The sequence below is a fragment of the Anas acuta genome, chromosome 1, assembly GCF_963932015.1.
Source record: "Anas acuta chromosome 1, bAnaAcu1.1, whole genome shotgun sequence".
NCBI lineage: Eukaryota > Metazoa > Chordata > Aves > Anseriformes > Anatidae > Anas > Anas acuta.
This window is the reverse complement of record NC_088979.1, coordinates 96,718,975-96,737,319: the sequence shown is the minus strand read 5'-3', so window position 1 is coordinate 96,737,319 and position 18,345 is coordinate 96,718,975. Positions and strand designations below refer to the sequence as shown.

General features: G+C 41.1%; 1 long non-coding RNA gene across 2 annotated transcripts; it reads left to right on the top strand.

Moving 5' to 3' along the window:
* Positions 1-8,256: 8,256 nt before the first annotated feature.
* On the top strand, positions 8,257-17,699 carry LOC137859968 (uncharacterized). 2 transcript variants are annotated; one of them, XR_011098692.1, is made up of 3 exons: positions 8,257-10,503; positions 10,717-10,929; positions 15,615-17,699. It is a non-coding gene; the product is annotated as an uncharacterized lncRNA (long non-coding RNA). The 2 variants fall into 2 exon arrangements; XR_011098693.1 differs by lacking the exon at positions 15,615-17,699 and having other exon boundaries at positions 10,717-12,962.
* The last annotated feature ends 646 nt before the right edge of the window (positions 17,700-18,345 follow it).

Below are 18,345 nucleotides of genomic sequence, written 5' to 3'. Positions count from 1 at the left end.
AGTCAGGTTAAGTAACCTGATTATCCAAAGTGCTGGACTTTGGAAGCACACGCTAACGCATGGGAAATTTTCCAGCCGCAGTTCAAGTTTCAGTGACCCAAAGTGGCTGTGCTGGAGTACTATGCTTGTTTTGCAAGCCATGAAATTGGTGGCTCTTGCACTGCCCACAGTTTATTTGAACAACCGTATTTTTTTTTGAAAAAATGGATTCATATTACATTTTTGAAGGAAAAGGAGCAGAAAAAGCATGCTAATAAGTTTTCTTTGCTATTTTAGCTGTTTCAGAATTCCCCTTTAGTTCATAAAAAGAAGTCTCTTTCCTCACCTGGCTGAAACGTGGCAAGAGACAAAGCTGTAGTTACATGGTTTTAAAAGTGAAACACGAAAATGAAAGAAAACATAAGCAAGATTTTACCAAAAGCAGTGGGCCACGTTTTTATTAGCAGTCTGTGATAGCTGTGTATCTCCTAAGCATGGCTGTACATGCAGGGTTTTCAGATGTTTGTGAGGGTCTCCTGATCCTGTAGCTTCTATTCAAGAGACTCTTAAAGTTTGACCATCAGAGTGTTCTGACGTGACGCTACAACATACTGACATCCAAAAGGGAATCATCACTGGATTTTTATCATGAGAAAGGGGCATTTAAATGTGCTGAACGTTAGTCCTGAAGTGAAGGAGTCCACATCTAAGTGAGCGAGGCTGCTGGGTAGGTTAATCAGCAACATGAAGAACACACCATGTGGTAAAATAGATTTAGGCCCTGGTTCAACACAGCACTTAGTGTGGAGCACTGTTGCCATATCAAACAAATCTCCCAAACACGTACCTGACTTGAAGCAATGAGTTCCCACCCATTGGCAGCGCTAGGGTTTTATTCACATGTTGAAGTGTTTGGTTGGATCCAGGCCAAAGAGACCAGCACCTCAGCTTGAAACCTGACAGCTAAAAGACCATCTGAATGTAATGATGTGCTAGGAGAGTTTAAACACCGTGCTTGGTCAGTACCTTTCCACTGAGCTGTGAGTGAGCTAAACAGGTTGTTACTGAGACTGACGCTGGGAAGGGCCTTCACGCTGGGAGGTGTGTACAAAACTTGAGCGTCCTGCTCCAGCACTTGGAGCTGGGACTAGGCCCAGCTTCAGCTTCTGAGAAGCCAGCCCTGGGTGTAAGTCAAAGTAATGAAGAAAACATTCTCTTTTGTCATCCCTGTTAAACATATTTGTTCCTACTCGCATGGTTACAGCCACGCCAACGCTTATGGAGTGGCTCTGTGGAGTCATTATATGGAACTATATGACTTTAAAGAAAAGCAAGCAAACATAGAAAAAATGTCAAATATTTACTAAGCAATATGAAACACATCTAGAAACTGCTTTTGACTAAAAGATTGACAGCATAATACTGTTAAACAATTTTAGAAATACTCTGCTGGCTTTTCTTTGGAAAAAAATAGCAGAAATACTGGGCTAGGAGGCAAATACCATGGGTTTCTACGTCAGATACATCCCATTCCTCCTTTCTTCTCCCTTCACATACCCCTTCCAGTTCTTCTAGTAAGAGGAGATCTCAGCTACTTCAAAGATGTGACAGAGAAAAATGTTTCTCAGAGTTGTGGCTGTGGCACCCATGTGTCTGAGCAGCTGTGCATGCCCTCTGCTTTGGAGCAAGCATTGGGCAGAGGGGGAATGCCTGGGTAAAGGTGTGTCCTCTGCCCTCCACGTGAGTGCCTGATCAAATCTGGGTGTGTAATAAGCATAGAAAATGTTCAGTTTGCACGTGGTAAGCTGAGACTTGGAGCTAAACTATTTCCTAGTTGAATTTATTCCTTAACCCAAGAGCATTGATGTATATATGACTGTCTGGCACATGGATTGCTCTCCCCTGCAAATGCATCCTTCAGACAGGCGTATATGACCACTTCCCTTTCCTTCCCATTCAGAAGTATTAAAGCATATTCTCAGAAAAGATAAGCAATTTAAAGTAGAGTGCCTTTATAAGACAGATAGGCAGTGAGCTCAGACCTACAGTGATATGTACAGCTGAACAAACAAAATGACTATTTCAGCATGATCTTAAGCATTTGGAGCTTTTTGTCTGATGACACACTTTCCTATTTCAAGAGTAAGAATTACTTAATCACTGTCTGAAGTAAGCAGAGGATTTATGAAACACGCCATCTTCAGCTAGTCTCAGCCTTACTGGAGCATATTGAGGACTTTTATTTAAAAACAATAAGTAAAAACTTTCAACCCCATTTAATTAGCCATGCTTTTATAAATACCATTTTAGTTACAAGAGTCAATACCAACTGAAGGACAAGGTTAGAAGAGGAGGACTAGTCCACAGTGGGCCCAGATTGCTCACTACACAATTTAAGTCAAGTTCTCAAAATTAACTAGTGTTTAGGTAAGCAGCATGCAGCAGTCTTTCAGGGCTTCATTATCAGGAACTGGGCAATAGGACTTCTCAAACGTCAGATTTATTTAAATAAATCAAAATTGACACATCACAGCAAGCCAGACTTCACTTTTGACAATTAAGGCTGTATTAAGACCTCTGCTAACATCTGACAAGGCTTTGGACAGCAGAGATAGCACCCCAGTTCAAAAAAAGATGTGAACAATTCATATTGTGTGTTATCTAAGGCTGGTGTTATTCTGGGAATATAGTCAATAGCAAGGAGTAGGCATTTATCCAGAGCATAAGTGCCTCCTGTAGCAATCTTTTTCTTTTCCACTGACTGTATAGGGACCTCGGAGTCCAGTCACCCACCAGCTGGGTCTCCAAGGGGCTCTTATTGCATCTTGACCCCGTATGAAAGAACCATTCATTCACTTAAAACTTGGCTCTCACCACTTAAGGCTTCTGGGAATATTGTTGAGAATGAGACTTTTGGTACTCTGAGTCATGCTACGTGGACGTAAAAAGTACCTAAAACTCAGATTCTGAGTAGCCTCAGTGCCTAATTATTTTGTCTTCACTTGAAAACCCCCTCTCAGAAACCAGACACTTGCAAAAGAAGCTATTCTGCTAGCCCCACAGCGGCAGGTATGGCATGGCTACAAACTGAGCACACGCAAAAGGGAGCTTGAAATTCTTCTGGTATGTCTCTGCAGCTACAGTCATTGATCTCTTGAATTTAGGGGGTCTGACATAAAGCCCTGTTGTGTGCCATGTACATGGCATCCATTTGGTGTGACTCCTTCCTTGTGGAGCCACCTCTAAGTTTTACAGGGGAAGGGAGGGCCAAAGGAGCTGCTCTACTTCTTGCCTGGCTCATTCCAGCTGCTGCTCTTCATGTAACTGGCAAAAGGCAGAGAAGCACCATCAGGTGGTAAAGAAGCAGCCAAAAAGTCTTCAGACCTGTAGATCAAATGCGCCTGCATCTGATAGGCAGAGGCTCTAGAGCACTCTGAGAGGAGATAAAGCAGATGAGACAAAGGAAACTGTACTGTTAAAAAGTAGTTTTAAAAAATAACACTCTGGTCTGTAAGGAAGGTATGAGAGACAAATGGACTATTGAGAGCAGGAGTTGGTATGGACAACTATACTCAAGAAGAAGCTGTGCATTTTCAAGGTTCATCCTGAAGAGTTTTCGAAGTGGAACAATATTAACTAACATGATTAATTAGTACTTATGTAGTCTGTGAAAGAAAAAGAAGAAAAAAAAAGAGATAGATGGGTAGATGTTGCCTCCGTAATGCTCCTGGTCTGAAGCCTGTAAAAAGTGGAAATCCTGGAAGCAGAAAGCTGGCAAGTGGTATCAGAAATTTCTAGCTGATTTGAGATAAGAACTACAGGAAATATTACCTAAGGCCTTTATCATCTGCACTCTTTGACCTTCTGAGGGTTTTGATGACAGTTTAAAAATAGACTTTTTATTGTGTCTTATTAGAGTAATAAAGCTCTGGAAAGGAGGCCAATATCCACTGCAAGCCTTGTGGCAGTGTGTGTGGGTCTTCCAGGGCTGCCTTGGAAAGCCCTCTGGGACTGCTTCCTTCATGTGTGGAGGACACAGGGAGAACAGAATACATCGATGTCTTAACACCTCACCCTAGGTCTATGGGACCTAAAAGCCCAGGACATACCTTACCTTGCCCCCTCCTACAGCCCACTTTATCCATTCACTCTCAACAGCTGATGAGCTGATCTGGATTGCTCTTTTTTCAGTTCCTATTCCAGATTATTCCTTCCTAGATCTCATTATGAATTATCTTTAAAGCTGGGCTATGCATTCTGTGAATTCAGCTCCAATTTTGTCCTTCCTTCTGCCTGTTTCTGGAAAGTCTGTGTGCAATTTTTCCACGTATTGGTGGTATGAATTAGCAATCTGTTTGAATTAAATGAATGAATGTGAAACTGTAGTGGTGTTTGTAAGCATTCTTGTAAGCATTCTTGTGACTTCTATCACCTGTTTGTTTTGCTAGAAGTCTGTCCCTTGTTTCCTTTTGAGAACTGAACCAATTCACTGTATTTTTTGTTAGAAATGCTCCAACCTGCTGTCAGATGGCTTTTTTTACAAGACTTTCTTCCTCTCTTTAGAAAAACTAATTTGATGTCCAGACCAAAACTGTTAGAAAACCGGAACTTATTTGTAGCAACATAATAAGAGGTGATTAACTTTTTTGGTTGGTGGCTTTTCCCGATTGTAAGAGTCTAGTTCTTTTATGAATATACTAGCATTTATATATGTATATATGCTAGTTGCACAACTAGTGTTATGACATACGTTAGCTGTTTTATGAATAATTCTGCTCTCCAAATTAACGTGCTCCCCTTCATGACTCGTCGATTTCTTTTTCCTCATTGCTCTTTTGAGCCCTTTCTGCACTTCTTTATTCCTTTGAAACAACAGCAACAACCTTTATCCCAGGTTTGTTCTTATTTCTCTCTCATCGCCTGTCAGGTAGCATGGCTGCTTCGGCACTGATAGTCAAAGGCACCTTTCCTACCTGGAACCCGTTTTCCTAGAAGTTTGCTTCCTGCTCTTATCTGAAAACATAAATGTCTTGCTTTAACAGAAGTTGTTTGCCATGCTCCAGTAAAATCCTAACACAAACACATGGCTGCAGTTACTAACGTGTATTTTACATATTGAAATCATATTGAAAATACATTAAAAACACAGTCCTAATATGCAAAATACTTTAGCAGTTTCTATTAGCAAGATGTCTTTAAATGCAGCAGGCAGCAAGACAAGTTTTCTCAGCACTTCTGATTTGTTTTCCAGAAGGTTTGTTGGTTAACTAATTCTACTTAATTCTATCAATGATTAAATTTTATGCTTTCATTATAAGGGTTTCCCAGGGCATTATCTACCTAAACATTTTTTTTTTTTTTCCTAATGGATGAAGCTTTGTTTTTAATATATGTATCTCATAATACTCAACTATGGTGGTTGTCTAGCCAATAAATGAAGTACATCTCACTCCCAGCAGTTAGTTAGCATATTTGGCAACATGTCTTATATTGCTGTTTGAAACCTCAACAGCATCTGAACAAGCTCAGTTTAGTACAAGCTAATTTTCACATTTTTAATGGCCTGCTGCCTATTTTAATAACCCATCAACTGCTCGCTTAAAGCACTGCACATGGATTAAAACAGAATTATTGGGATGTGTTCAGAGAGAAGCTGCTTGAACACAAAGAGGCTGATGTCTTAAGAACTAATGAAAAGAGGATTTCCTGAAAACTGGTGAGGGCACAGTTTTGTTATCCATGACTCTAGTAATTTCTGCCAAAGTCATTCCAAAAGCACTCAGAAGAAAGAATTGAGAAACTTTGGCAGCTTCCAGGCAGCATCCCCATTGGCTATGTGGGAGCTGGAGGTCCAGGCAGGGACGAGGCACCACCTTACTCAGGTGCTTGAAAAGCACAGCCAGAGGCTGAGAGGATGCCCCGGTCAAACAGGGATGCAAGGAGCAAACAGAGCCATGTTCAGGAGGTGAAGCAAGGAGCATTTGGCTTGGTTCAATATTTTGGATGCAAGTGGACTTCAGTTTTCGATACCTAGGTATATTTACATACCTCGATATACCCAGCTGTATTTCCAAACACTTCCCACACTCCAGTATCTGCAATTGCAAGCTCATGATTGCTGTTTTAGCTGCTACACCAAATGCAGTGTGTTTAAAGCACGTTAGCTATTTGCTTTGCGAAGCTGCCTCTGTCCCCTCATTCTCCAGTTAATATTTTACATCTTCGAGCCCTCCAGGAGAAACACCAAAGAGCAATGCTTGCAAACAGAACACAGTTCTTTCATTTTTAGCATTATGCTTTGCCTGCCAGAGAGCCCCACTGCAGGCCTCACATGGTGAAGATGCAATCCTTCTTGATGAAGAGATGCATCATCTTTATCACCGTGTGTGTCTGGCCACCTGGCACGGGGCAGGCTGATGTGTAACCCCGGGAGGGTTATGCCCCAGCACACATCAACACGCACATGTCCTGCTAGGGGTTGCCCTGCCCCTGTAAATCCCAGCAGTCCGCAGCAGTGGGTGGCTGCTCTGCAGTACTCACTATGAAACTTTATGCAAGCGTGTAACATACAATGTCATTTAAGGAATGCTATCACAAATCAGATGAATCATTTAATTTAAGCATTGTTCTAAATTTAATACTGAAAATACCAAGGTACAACTTAGAAAGTAGCTCCCAAGGTAGCTTTCTCTATTCTTAGAAGCATCGGCCGTGAAAAAACTTGGCAGAAGCTGCATTCAAACAACTGCAGCACTCTAGTTTTGTTTCAAAACCAGAAAGTACCTAGAAAATACAACAGACTCTTCAGTCAGCAGTTTTTTGTGCTGCATCATTTCCACTGCAATTGGCAAATAACGAAAAAAACAAGCAAGCTGCTCACGTCCGGACAGAAACGAGGCCTCTGTGGCACTGTACAACTGAGAACTTTTAAAACAAAACCTACAGAGCAGCGTGCAGCTGAGAAGTTTCTCGCGATTTAGAAGTGGTTATCTGTCAGTATTTCTTGCTCTATGAATCAGTAAGTATGGGTAACAGGGACAGGCAACTCTGTGTTAATAGAAATGTGAAGCTTAGTCCTTCTGCCCGAACCAATACAGCTGCCAACAGCACAAAAGCAGTTCTACACTTCTGGTTGGTACAAGGACAGACACTAATCCAAATCAACACAATTATGCTGGCACACAACCTCTCTCCATTTGCACAATTAGAGACAGAGCTGCTGCAACCACAAACAGTATTTTATGTATATATCAGTTTATATTTTAGCTGATCTGAAGTAGCTTTGGCAGGCAGGTTTAGAAGCCTTATGTAGGGACCTGCTGGGAAAAAAGCAGTCTTTCAAAGACTGTAAAATTGGTCAATATTGATTATTGCACAAGAGCATTTTCTCAAAACATCTAGGTCAGTGTCTGGAAGTTTCCTTCCCATTCTGCTGCATCATTTCAGTCTTCTAAAGTGCAATGTCCTGCCAGTGAAATTGCCAGGCAGTACTGAAATAACACAAATGAAAATGATGGAGAAAAACAACAACAACAACAACAAAAAACCTCTTACATTTCTTGATATGTAACATAGCAGTGTATGTTTCAAACAGATTTTTAAAGGCTTGCTCATTCAGAGTCTACTCATCTGCCTAATGACATGCACTCTGTTAAATGTCTTATCAGATGTGCAGGATTCTATGTGCACTATATTCTGTTTTGCTCTCTTGGGATTATTTCACATACCACCCTAAACTTGAGCAATTTTTCATAAACAGTCACACATGCTATACATTCCAATCCCAAAGCCTATGTCCTTACCAACAGTGGCACTTCATCTGTCATCCTGAATGCTCCTGTTTCCTTTATTACTTTGTCCCAGAAGCATTTTAAAAAATACTCCTGAACTGTTCATTCTTACCTACACCCGACAGTCTAATATTAAAGCAACAGCAACTACCGTGCATTTATATGCAACTTCTGCATGTGCTTATTAAGTTCACAGAAAAAAATATCTGGAGTGTATTCTACTTTGCCTGAAAAAATGCTTGTTTTTGTTACTTAAACTATTATGTTTAGATTTCTCCTCCAAGCACTTTCTCAGCTCTGCAGCTTCTTCTCCACTTCTCTGGGTGAAAGGAACGTGCAGTATGATATAGCCCACGGTGTCATACAGTGATCGCTGAACAACGCTGTTGCTGAGTGCCTCATTCACCATGTCCTCCCCATTTTCTGAGAGCTCAGATGAGATGCTGTCATTGAGGTGGTCATGAGGTGGTCATGAGGTGGTGTCATTTTTTACAAGGCAGTGATTCAGGAGCATTTCCCTGGAACCTTAGCATTGTGTTCCTTCTTAGAAGGACTTAGAGCGAGGTAATTACAACGATTTCTGATTTGCAATATTTGTCATGGAGTATAAGGCATTTGCATTTTCTTAGGCGAGAACTTGCTTTCATGTGGCAGGAGTGCTTGCAAACAAGCACCAGGAGCCACAGGCTCCTATCTTATCAGTGCCAAACACTGCTGTGCTCTGCCGGGGCTGCACATGGAGATTCAAGCAGCTTGACTGTGACTTGCAAAACTCGTCTGAACCCCAGGATCCCAATTTTTTCCAGGTGACTCCTCAGCAGAGGGAGGTGAATAGTAGGTACTACACACCCCGGAGAATGTGGCTCCTGCGAACAACACACAGACCTCAACCTGAGCCCGGGTGTCTTGAGAGGTCGGTCAACAGGAGGCTGCTTTGCCAGGTGCTCCCTCTGGAAAGCTCAGCAGTAGCAGCAGGCTTGGTAAAAACAGGTAGAGAAGGTATTGCTACGGAGTTGCTATAAGCTGTCACAGCCCTTAGAAAGTCTGTATGAGTCATGACATTCATTGGAGTACCACAGACGAGAGTCTTGCAGAAAGCCCTAGTACAGTCAGCTACGTTGCCTCTCAGATAATATAGCCAGAATTTGCTAGACAGAGAAAAAGATCAGGATTTTGTGTAGAAGAAAAAAAAATTACTGTGATGTATGAAACGATATCAGAAAATCTCCTAAGCTAAATGACAAACAGAAAACGCCTTACAAGGAAATTTAAGGTTGTGTTTACAATCCTCCTTGTTAGGAAGTAAGTCTATGTGAATAAAAACCTGCAGGAATTTGATTTTCTCCTACCTATCTGGTCGAGTGGCAACTTCTTCCCTCCGTCCTCTTCCTTACCCCTCCAAATGCCTGTGGACTCTTCAGGGGACTGAAGACCCTATGTGAGGGGGGTCCCCTCCTCAGACAGGAGATGGGGGCTTGTTTCAGGAAAGACACAACATGTACAAAAGAACCCACCACCAACATACTCACGTGCTGCTTTTCACAACCGTGCCCAAGCCTCAGATACAGTTGTACGGCTTGGATTTTGAAGAAGGCCCAAGGCATATGGGAATGGTAGGCTGCCGTGTGGTCTGGGATGTCTAAATAAGAATTCACTGACTTTTTCAGGTGTTTTTGCAGAGTGTTTGGAAAACTGGCTGGGACAGTGTCCAGACTCAACCCGACACCCAAGATCTGCACTGTCATGAAGTGCAACATTTACACACTCAGCTGAGAAAAAGCATGTCTGAAAAAGTGCTGTAATCATTAGAAAGTAGCAGGAACAGCACCAGGGGTTTTTGCTGAGTAGATATGTCAGCTTAGCCAGTGACCAGGCAGCTTGGCATATTTCAGCCCCTACTTTAATGCTTCATCCCAGACAAGAGGAGACCTGGGGGGGAATCTCCTCAACGTGCACAAATACCCAAAGAGAGGGTGCAGAGAGGACAGAGCCAGGTTCTTTTCTGAGGTGCCCAGTGCCAGGACAAGAGGCCGTGGGCACAAACTGGAGCACAGGAGGCTCCATCTGAATCTCAGGCAGCACTTCTGTGCTGTGTGGGTAACCAAGCACTGGCACAGGTCACCCAGAGAGGCTGTTGAGTCTCCTCTCCATGGAGATACACAAAAGCTGCCCTGGGCAGCCTGCTTGTGGTGTCCCTGCTTGAGGAGGGACCAGAGGTTAGACCAGATGACCTCCAGAGGTCCCTTCCAGTCTCAGCCATGCTGTGATTCTGTGAAGGAAAAGGGGAAAAGAAGCAGTGTGCTCCTAAGACAAATTCTTTTCGAGAGTGCGTTCAAGAAGCTCCTACTTCTTCAGTGTGAGAAATCCAGCTCCAAAGTGTTTCTGGAAAAAGTTGTGGATCACCAGCTTTCCAAAGAAGGGAGAGGAAAAGCAGAAACAACAGGAAACTATCAAGCAGATTACTGTATCCTAGGCAATACCTCATAAGACAAAAGACTAACGCAGAGCTGAGTTATCAGGAAATGACACTACATAATCAATCCCATCATTTCTATAACCAGTTCCAGGTTTGCAACTACACTTTCCAATCTAAACCTGCTGTTTCCAGCAACCTTCTCCCTCCAACAGGAGACGACCGCTACTTTGTGCACCATCTAATCTTTGTGCACCATCTGACATTCTAGTTTTGGAGAAGAGACTCCATCCCAGCCAGACCCAACACAGAGACTTGCAGGTACAATTCTCTCTCTCTATATATTTTTTTTTTCTTTTTTCTTCTTTTTTTCCCTCCCCATGTTGATGGTGATGCCTCTTTCTGTATCTTTTATGCATTGGGTTACCTTTTGCTGCATGTAGCTGTTCTGGACCCTTTGTGACTTTTACAGAATTAACTAAGCTAGACATAAAATTAAAAGCAGAGTTAAAATTGGCCTCCTTTTCCTTTCAGTATGAGTTGTTCACTGGAACCATGACTCATCATGGCTTGCCGTCACACCCAAGCAAACGATGAACGGACTGGCCAATCGCTCGGGAACAGGAGGAAATCCAGATAGGATAGACACGGCAGATGGGCTAAGACTGGCTGCCTCCTCTTGCTGGATCGCCGCAGTGACATACATGTTTGTAATCGCTCCAGCTTCTCGACTGAGGCTCCAGCTTGGTAATCAGTACCAGAAACTGAACAGCTTCTGTTGTGGGGCATTTAATTTGCAGTTCTAAACAGAAGCAGGCTCTGAATCAATTTTTCTTCTGTTATGACAAATGGGAAAGCACACAACCTCAGAAAAATAAATCCTTTTTTTTTTCTTCTTTTTTTTTTTTTTTTTCAGAAAGCTGTAGTAACAGTACAGTTAATATGCTGAACAGTCAAACTCTTTTTCCTGGCAAGTCATTCTAGGATCAATATAGAAGCCGTAGGTTACAACAAGAACCTTATGTCGTGAAATTAAAACCTAGCCAAGTATTTGAATGTATGGTATTCTTTCCTAATTTTGGTATGCTTTCCAGTCTTAGCCAAGTCTTCAAATGCATCACTCACTTTTGTAATCATCCTCTGTAACAAAAGCAAGCTGGGTGATCATAATGAAGAACTTATTTAAGCAAAACTGTACTTAGGTACCTAAAAAGCATATGTTATACCATACTGCACAAGATCATATGCTTCCAAGTCTTTTTGCCAGTTAGACATCTCCAAAAGCAAATGCAATTTCATTGTTTGCTGTTCTGCTCCTGATATATTTATGATAGCCTTTAGATAGGCTAAGTATAAGTCCTTCAGAAGTCTTCCATCAAATAATTTTAAAATTAATCCTTCTTTAGGCATTAGACTCAAAAGGCAAATATGTTCAGATAGACTGGAATGACAATTCATTTCCATATTTTCTTTCAGAGTCCTTGAAATGTTTCTGTCTGATGCCAGAAAACCTAGCCTTTTGAATCATTTAACCAGTGTTTTTGTTGTTCATCTGTCTGTCTTGGTTGTGTCTGACCTCTGTAATGATTGTAATAGAAAAAACATTCAGCTTTTCTTTCCTTTCTTCACTATGACTCAACATCCTTCTCCTCTCAGGGGTATGACTACAATTTTTAGGGAATCGGTCCAAAGTTTTAATGTTTCGAGTATGGCAGCGATTTTTGAATCTGCTGTGAGAGAGAAGCCACTTCTTTCCTACCTTCAAGGATCTCACCCACAAGTATTTTTGTTAAGAACACTCAGGGTACCTCCTTCCACAGATACAGCAAATGTTTCACAGGTTTTCATCTGGGGGAGAGAGTTTGCATTTCTCCAGAGGAGCAGCAAACCAGCGCTCCAGATATCACCGATAATCTAGCACTAATGAGCAGACTCCTCAGTTAGAGCAGTTTAGAGTGAGAGCAACAGAAGAACCCCAAGCTTGATACAGATGGGGAGAGTGATCTACCAGCTCTTAGCCCCCCCTAAAGTAGGAGTGTGTGGAGGGGCCATCAAAGTTGCTAATTTGGTAGACTATCGATAGACTGTACTATGTGCTAAAGGAAGCAGATGGGCTGTTTGAGGAAAGGTTGGACGTGGTGCTTAGGGACATGGTTTAGTGGGTGACGTTGTTGGTAGGGTGATGTATGGACCAGATGATCTTGAAGGTCTCTTCCAACCCTAATGATTCGGTGATTCTATGATTCTTCTTTCCCTAGTACCACTAAGGGTATTTTTTAAGGTGGTGGCTCCCTTTCCCAGCACAATCTTTTTATATAAAAGGGAACACATAAGCGACGCGGTGTGTTATGCATTTAGTTTGTGAAGGAGCACCCCACCACGAGTTGTTTCACCAGGTCTCCCTACATCTTCCCAAATACTCAGCACTTCCACGAATCTGTTAGCAAATCTGTATCTGGCTGAAAACAGCTTTTGCTGTTTTCAGGCTTCGTGGTTTTCTGCTGCACTGAACTAATTCATTTAAAATCCACACAGCTGCTATCCCACAGCATTACTTGAGACTGAAAATGCTCATCAAGCTCCGGACAGCATACACTGGCTTTCCCACAAACACTGAAGTTTCCTCCCATGCTTCAAAAGAGCCACTGTGTGATAATGCATGGCCTGGGCAGTCTGACTGCAGCAATCTCACCTCACTTCCCAGGTGTTTCTGGTCTTTTCACAGATCCCTCAGATCAACCATTTCTGCCAGAAAAAAAAAATAAAATAAAAAAATACAACTTTCACCATTTTGTTCTCCCGGTTTCCAGGAAAGAAAATCCATTTCTTAATGAATAAATCAATTGTTTTCCTCTTTCAAGCAAAGTACCTGGATTGGTCTTTTTAGTTGTCCTGCTGCATTTCTCATTTGTTGGTCTCTTCATACACCTCCTTCAGCCTATCTAAGCAGACCTCTGGTGTCCCACAAGTAGAAACTTTTAAATATGTTTCCCATCTTTTTTGCCATTGTTTACATGTGGTTTATAACCCCTTTCACAGAATCCTCTCCCTCCTCCCCAAGTCATTCTTTTCAATCAAAACAAAACAACCCCCCTCCATTTTTTTCCCTGTGGAAATATTACTGTTTAGTTTAATGATGCTGTTTTTAAAAACAATATCTGAAAGAGAAAGAAGGAAAGAAGGAAAGAAGGAAAGAAGGAAAGAAGGAAAGAAAGAAGGAAAGAAAGAAGGAAAGAAAGAAAAAGAAAGAAAGAAAGAAAGAAAGAAAGAAAGAAAGAAAGAAAGAAAGAAAGAAAGAAAGAAAGAAAGAAAGAAAGAAAGAAAGAAAGAAAGAAAGAAAGAAAGAAAGAAAGAGAGAGAGAAGTTTAAACTGAGAGACTAGTTTTCACTTCAAGAAGCTTTGACAAGATTCTGGACTAAATTAACTTTGAAATAATCACTTTTATAACTGCATTTTTAAAGGACAGTCTAATAGAATAGGATTCGCTTCTAGATGAAAAACATTTTCCTCTCTCTCTCTCTTTTTTTTTTTTTTTATAAAGAGGGAATTTAAAAATATTTTCCTGTGAGTAATAGTATGCTTTCCCAGAATGAACAAAAGACTTTTGTAACCAAGAAAACCATGAAAAATAAGCATGTGTGTTCTTAAGAATGAGAACAGTACCTCACACATACAGCAAAAGACAGTATGGAAATAAATTTGCTTTGCTCCTTCGCTTACGTACTTGTAAGAAAATGTAGAAAGTCTTCAAAGGCTTTCTAGAAGAATTTGTTTGAAGACTTTAAAAATAATTTTAAAGTAAGAGGCAGAAATTCAGCTTATACATATTGACATAGCACTGTGGTTTAAGTCACTTAAATACATTACATACTACTTAGCTACTTGATAGCTAGATCTGCAGTAAGAAAACACAATCTAAGTGTAGATAAAAAAAACAGCTTTTGCGTTTGCAAGTTCACAGGAGGGAGCGGTTTGGTTTTCATTTACCAGAGTGCCAATGGACTGGTCTGCTGCATGATGACGTGGATGTGTGCGCAGCAGGGTCCCCAGGCTCTGGCCCATGAGGGCCAGGTGGCAGCCTCCTGCAGGAGATACTGGAATTGCTGTGCCTGCATCCATTTGTTTTACTGCTTATGACAGCATGGTGAATGCTTCCAGGAAAGCATCGGACCTGCCCCTGATGTAGCGCGTTCAATCTATGGGTATGAAACTGGTGTGTCTAGGACAAGTCTCTTACACCTGGTTTACTGTATGCTCATTTGGCTTGTGGCCAGAAGTGCCAGATTCATTGCCTATGTCTCATCAGTCTGCTACAGTGTAGCTATGGGGCCAAAGGCAGAAACCCTCTTCTGAAAGCATCCTGCTCAGCCAGAAAAAGCAGGGCACAGAAGGAAGGAGATGGGGCCTTGGTGTTTACTTTTCTCAACAACTTTTGCTGATGTTTTTGATATCTTCTGATCCCAGCATCCTGCAGAAGGTGCACATTCAACTCATCCAGAGTCCTCTGAGAGTTATCCACCTAGCCTAACCCAGTTATCTGTGTTCCCACCACAGACAAAGGAGTGAGACAGGCATCTCCAAAAGGAGTTTCATCACACCTGTCTCAGACACCTACCATAGGAAGGGGAAAATTACTCTGTGGAGATGCCTATCTGGTTCCATTGACTGCACAGGAGCCTAAATAAGTAGCTTAGACTAGACAGCTAATATTTAGATGGGTAAAGATAGGTGGGTTGAGTCTCACCTTTAGCATTGGAATATGTTGCAATTCAGCTCTGGAGAATTTATTAGCCAAGTTTCTGCTGTATGAAACCAGCTTCAGCATAGGAACTGAGGGCAAGAGCAGAAAAGATCAAACACAGTATTGTAGATGTTTCAAATGTGCCTTGGCTTAGGCTGTTCCTGTTTAACACAAAAACTCTAAACTACACCACATTCATATGTCTGGGTCATTATCCTCACGCAGACTAGCTGGAGCTCAGTGAAATCCAGCCACAAATTAGTATGAGCTAAGACTGAGCTGAGACTGGTGCACCCAGTGTGTCTGATGCAGTAAATGACACTCAGAAAAAGCGATATTCACACTTCTTAGGGAAATAAAAGCATATGATATAATGGGACTTAAAATCCCATTGTCTTCAATGTATCATAAAAAAAAATCTATTGCAAAAAAGGGCATTATTCTTCATTTTCTTCTAATTGCATTCTTTTATTATCATTTCTTCTCATTAATTCTGTGAGCATTTATAATTCCAGTTTAAAAACTGTTTAATCTTTAAAACATTCATTATTCATCTGCAGGAAGATCTACTTCCTTATTTTTCAGCTTAGCTCCCAGATCTCCTTTTTGCTGGTTTTACTTCTCCTTTTTAGGAAAAAAAAACGGACTAACATTTTTTTATTTTATTTTTTTAATTTTTCCCCTCTCCAGTTGTGTCTAATTTCAATGAGGAAAGTACTTACTCAGTTCTTCAGTCTGACTATGAGTGAGAAACAAGCTATTACACCATAATTTCTTTCTCTATTGTGTGGGAAGTCAGCATTGCATCATCCCTAGGACTGAGAACAAGAGATGAAGATCCCTTCTTGGTGGGTGCGGTCCAAGGTTTGGTAGCCAATCTTCAAGCCAAAGAGTTCTTTTTGTTTTGATTTATTTCTTCTCCCTTCTTTCCCTTGCTTCCCCTACAAAAATCTTAAGTGTAAGATCAGAAAATAAAAGAAAACAAACAAACAAACAAACAAAACACCCTAGTGGTATTTTAAATTTTCTGCTTATGCTTAAAAACTGAACTCATTCTCTATTTCTGTAACTCAACTTTTACCATTTAAACATTTTTTTTAAGCTGCTTGTTTCACATCTGAGTACTTGGGCACTGGGAATTGTCAACATGGGTAAAAGCAGGAGGTGGTACAAAACATACAGAACATCTATAAAAACTGAGATTTGGAATACGTTATTATTAAAAATGTAAGAACAAGTGTTACCCAAATCTCAAGCATAAAGATACTTTTTGGATATCATAACCAAATAGTTGTTCTTAAAGATATTTGCCAATAAATTGCTTATGCTATTTTGTAATGAAACCCTGGTTGTGTTAGTGGAATATATTGGGCAACTAATTAATAGCTAAAATAACGACTAAAAATAACTGAATGCCCTCTTAAGGAGGTGAAAAGCAGTTATCAAACAGTCAAAGTAGGAAAATTGGTATTTGCCTCTAGCAAAACTGAAAGTCTCAGAATTTTGCTCTATACGCTTTTTACATGAATGGCAAGGAGAACCACACCCTCCCTTCACCTTGTGTGATTTTGCTAAATCCCGCATGAGATCACAAACATTGCCTGTCTTCATGTTACAATACAGTTGCATTTAGCAAACTGGGGCCACCACCAAATTCTTGCTTACTCAAAATACAGGAGCTGTATAAGCCCAGGATTAACAGTTCTGTTACACGCAAAGGGAACTGTTAGAGGAGTTATTTCTGTTTACAAAGTATTGGATATAACTTGTTCCTTTAGCAGAAATGCACGTGAGCAAACTTGTCAAGAGAAATTCCAGGGAAAAGTAGTGAGTGGAGTGGCAATCTTTCCTCCTGTAGGAAGATTTTTCTCAGCTAAAAGGTATCGTTCCTCCTTCACAGAATGCTCACAAAGTCAATTTGTAAAACAAACAAACTAAGGCTGTAATTACGTATGTGTACATATATACATTATATTAGCAATTGAATATCCAATTTGCTTTTCAGTCAGCAAGTACTTTCATGTCTTCCGCTCGTGGCCCAGTACCATACTTTGCACTGCTGCAGTTCTCTACCCTCCTTCAGCCATCTCTTTTGACCCGATACCCTCTGCTTCATTAGCTCTGGTGTAACACACGTACAGCATTTTCATCTTGGGTGTTAGCGTGGACTAACACACGCGTATATAATGCTGTTTGCTCCAGGCCTTTCAGAGAAAGCCTTGCTAGACTAAATCTCATGTACAGACAACATAGTAGGCTGTTTATTCATGTTCTTTTATTTGTTCTGCATAATTGTCTGTTACAAATGACAACTGTTACCCATCCCACATTAAAGACTCTTAAAGAATCCAGGAACTTGTAAAAGTAGAATGAAAGGTGTGTCGCTCTGGAAGATGTTTAAAGTTTATGTGCCTACAGCAGGCATAACAAAAAGCCAAACCAACTTTCACCTGGTGGAAACCTAGACAAGGTGTTAACACCTATCTGAAATGTTGTCAACCGAGGAAAAGACAGCTTTCATTTGGCAGACTTTTCCACCAGAGATTACAAAGTAAGTACGTCAGTTCCTCAGGGGCTGGGGCAATCGGGAACCCTTGAATAAACAACCTGGAACTGCTACTCAGGGTCTGGTTGCAGATCTGCTTTCACAGTGCTTCAGGTTGTTATTTTTATTCTGGGTGGTGTTGAAGATGTCTGACCAAAGAAATGCTAACAAAATACACCTTTCAAAACGGAGACTGAAGGAACTTAGAGAAATGGTCCAAGGAAACATAAAGCCTGAGAGAAAGAAAAAAGTCCCATTCAAAAGCTAACAAAAACAACCAAAAAGTCAATAAACCAGCAGGGATTTCCTGTCTGTTATCAGTTTTAGTTTGGTATAATGACTATTGAAGAAAGCTATTGAAAAATTCCTTTCTAGGTTGCAGTGGAAGTGAAACTGCTTGGTGTAGAAGGGCTCCCCAGTTCACTGGGTGGGGGCTGGCATCAGCTGTAGATCCTTCAGACCTCTGATCTGTGTGATTTCTAGCTGCTCTGTCACTGAAAATAAGGAAGGGTTTCATTATTGACCTGATGGTAACTGAAGAACGAGAGTATTAATACTTGTCAGAGTGAAGTAATATATAAAAGTATGTTTTTGACACTGAAGACTTTTCAGTAAGCGTTTTTCCCCACGGTTTCATCTGTTTCTGAATTATGCAAGGTCAGTCGCTCTGCGCAGACACGAGGGGAACTCCCTGCCCGCTCATACACACCTATCACTACTGAGCGTTACCAGTAGGATTTTCACTCACACCTTCCCCCAAAATTCCCACGAAGGCCAAAAGGAGGTGTAGAGCTTCTGCTGTAGAAGCAGCTTGGGAAAGTTATGGGGCACTTAAATACAAGGTGAGTATTTCATTTTTTTGTTTTTAATGTAGTT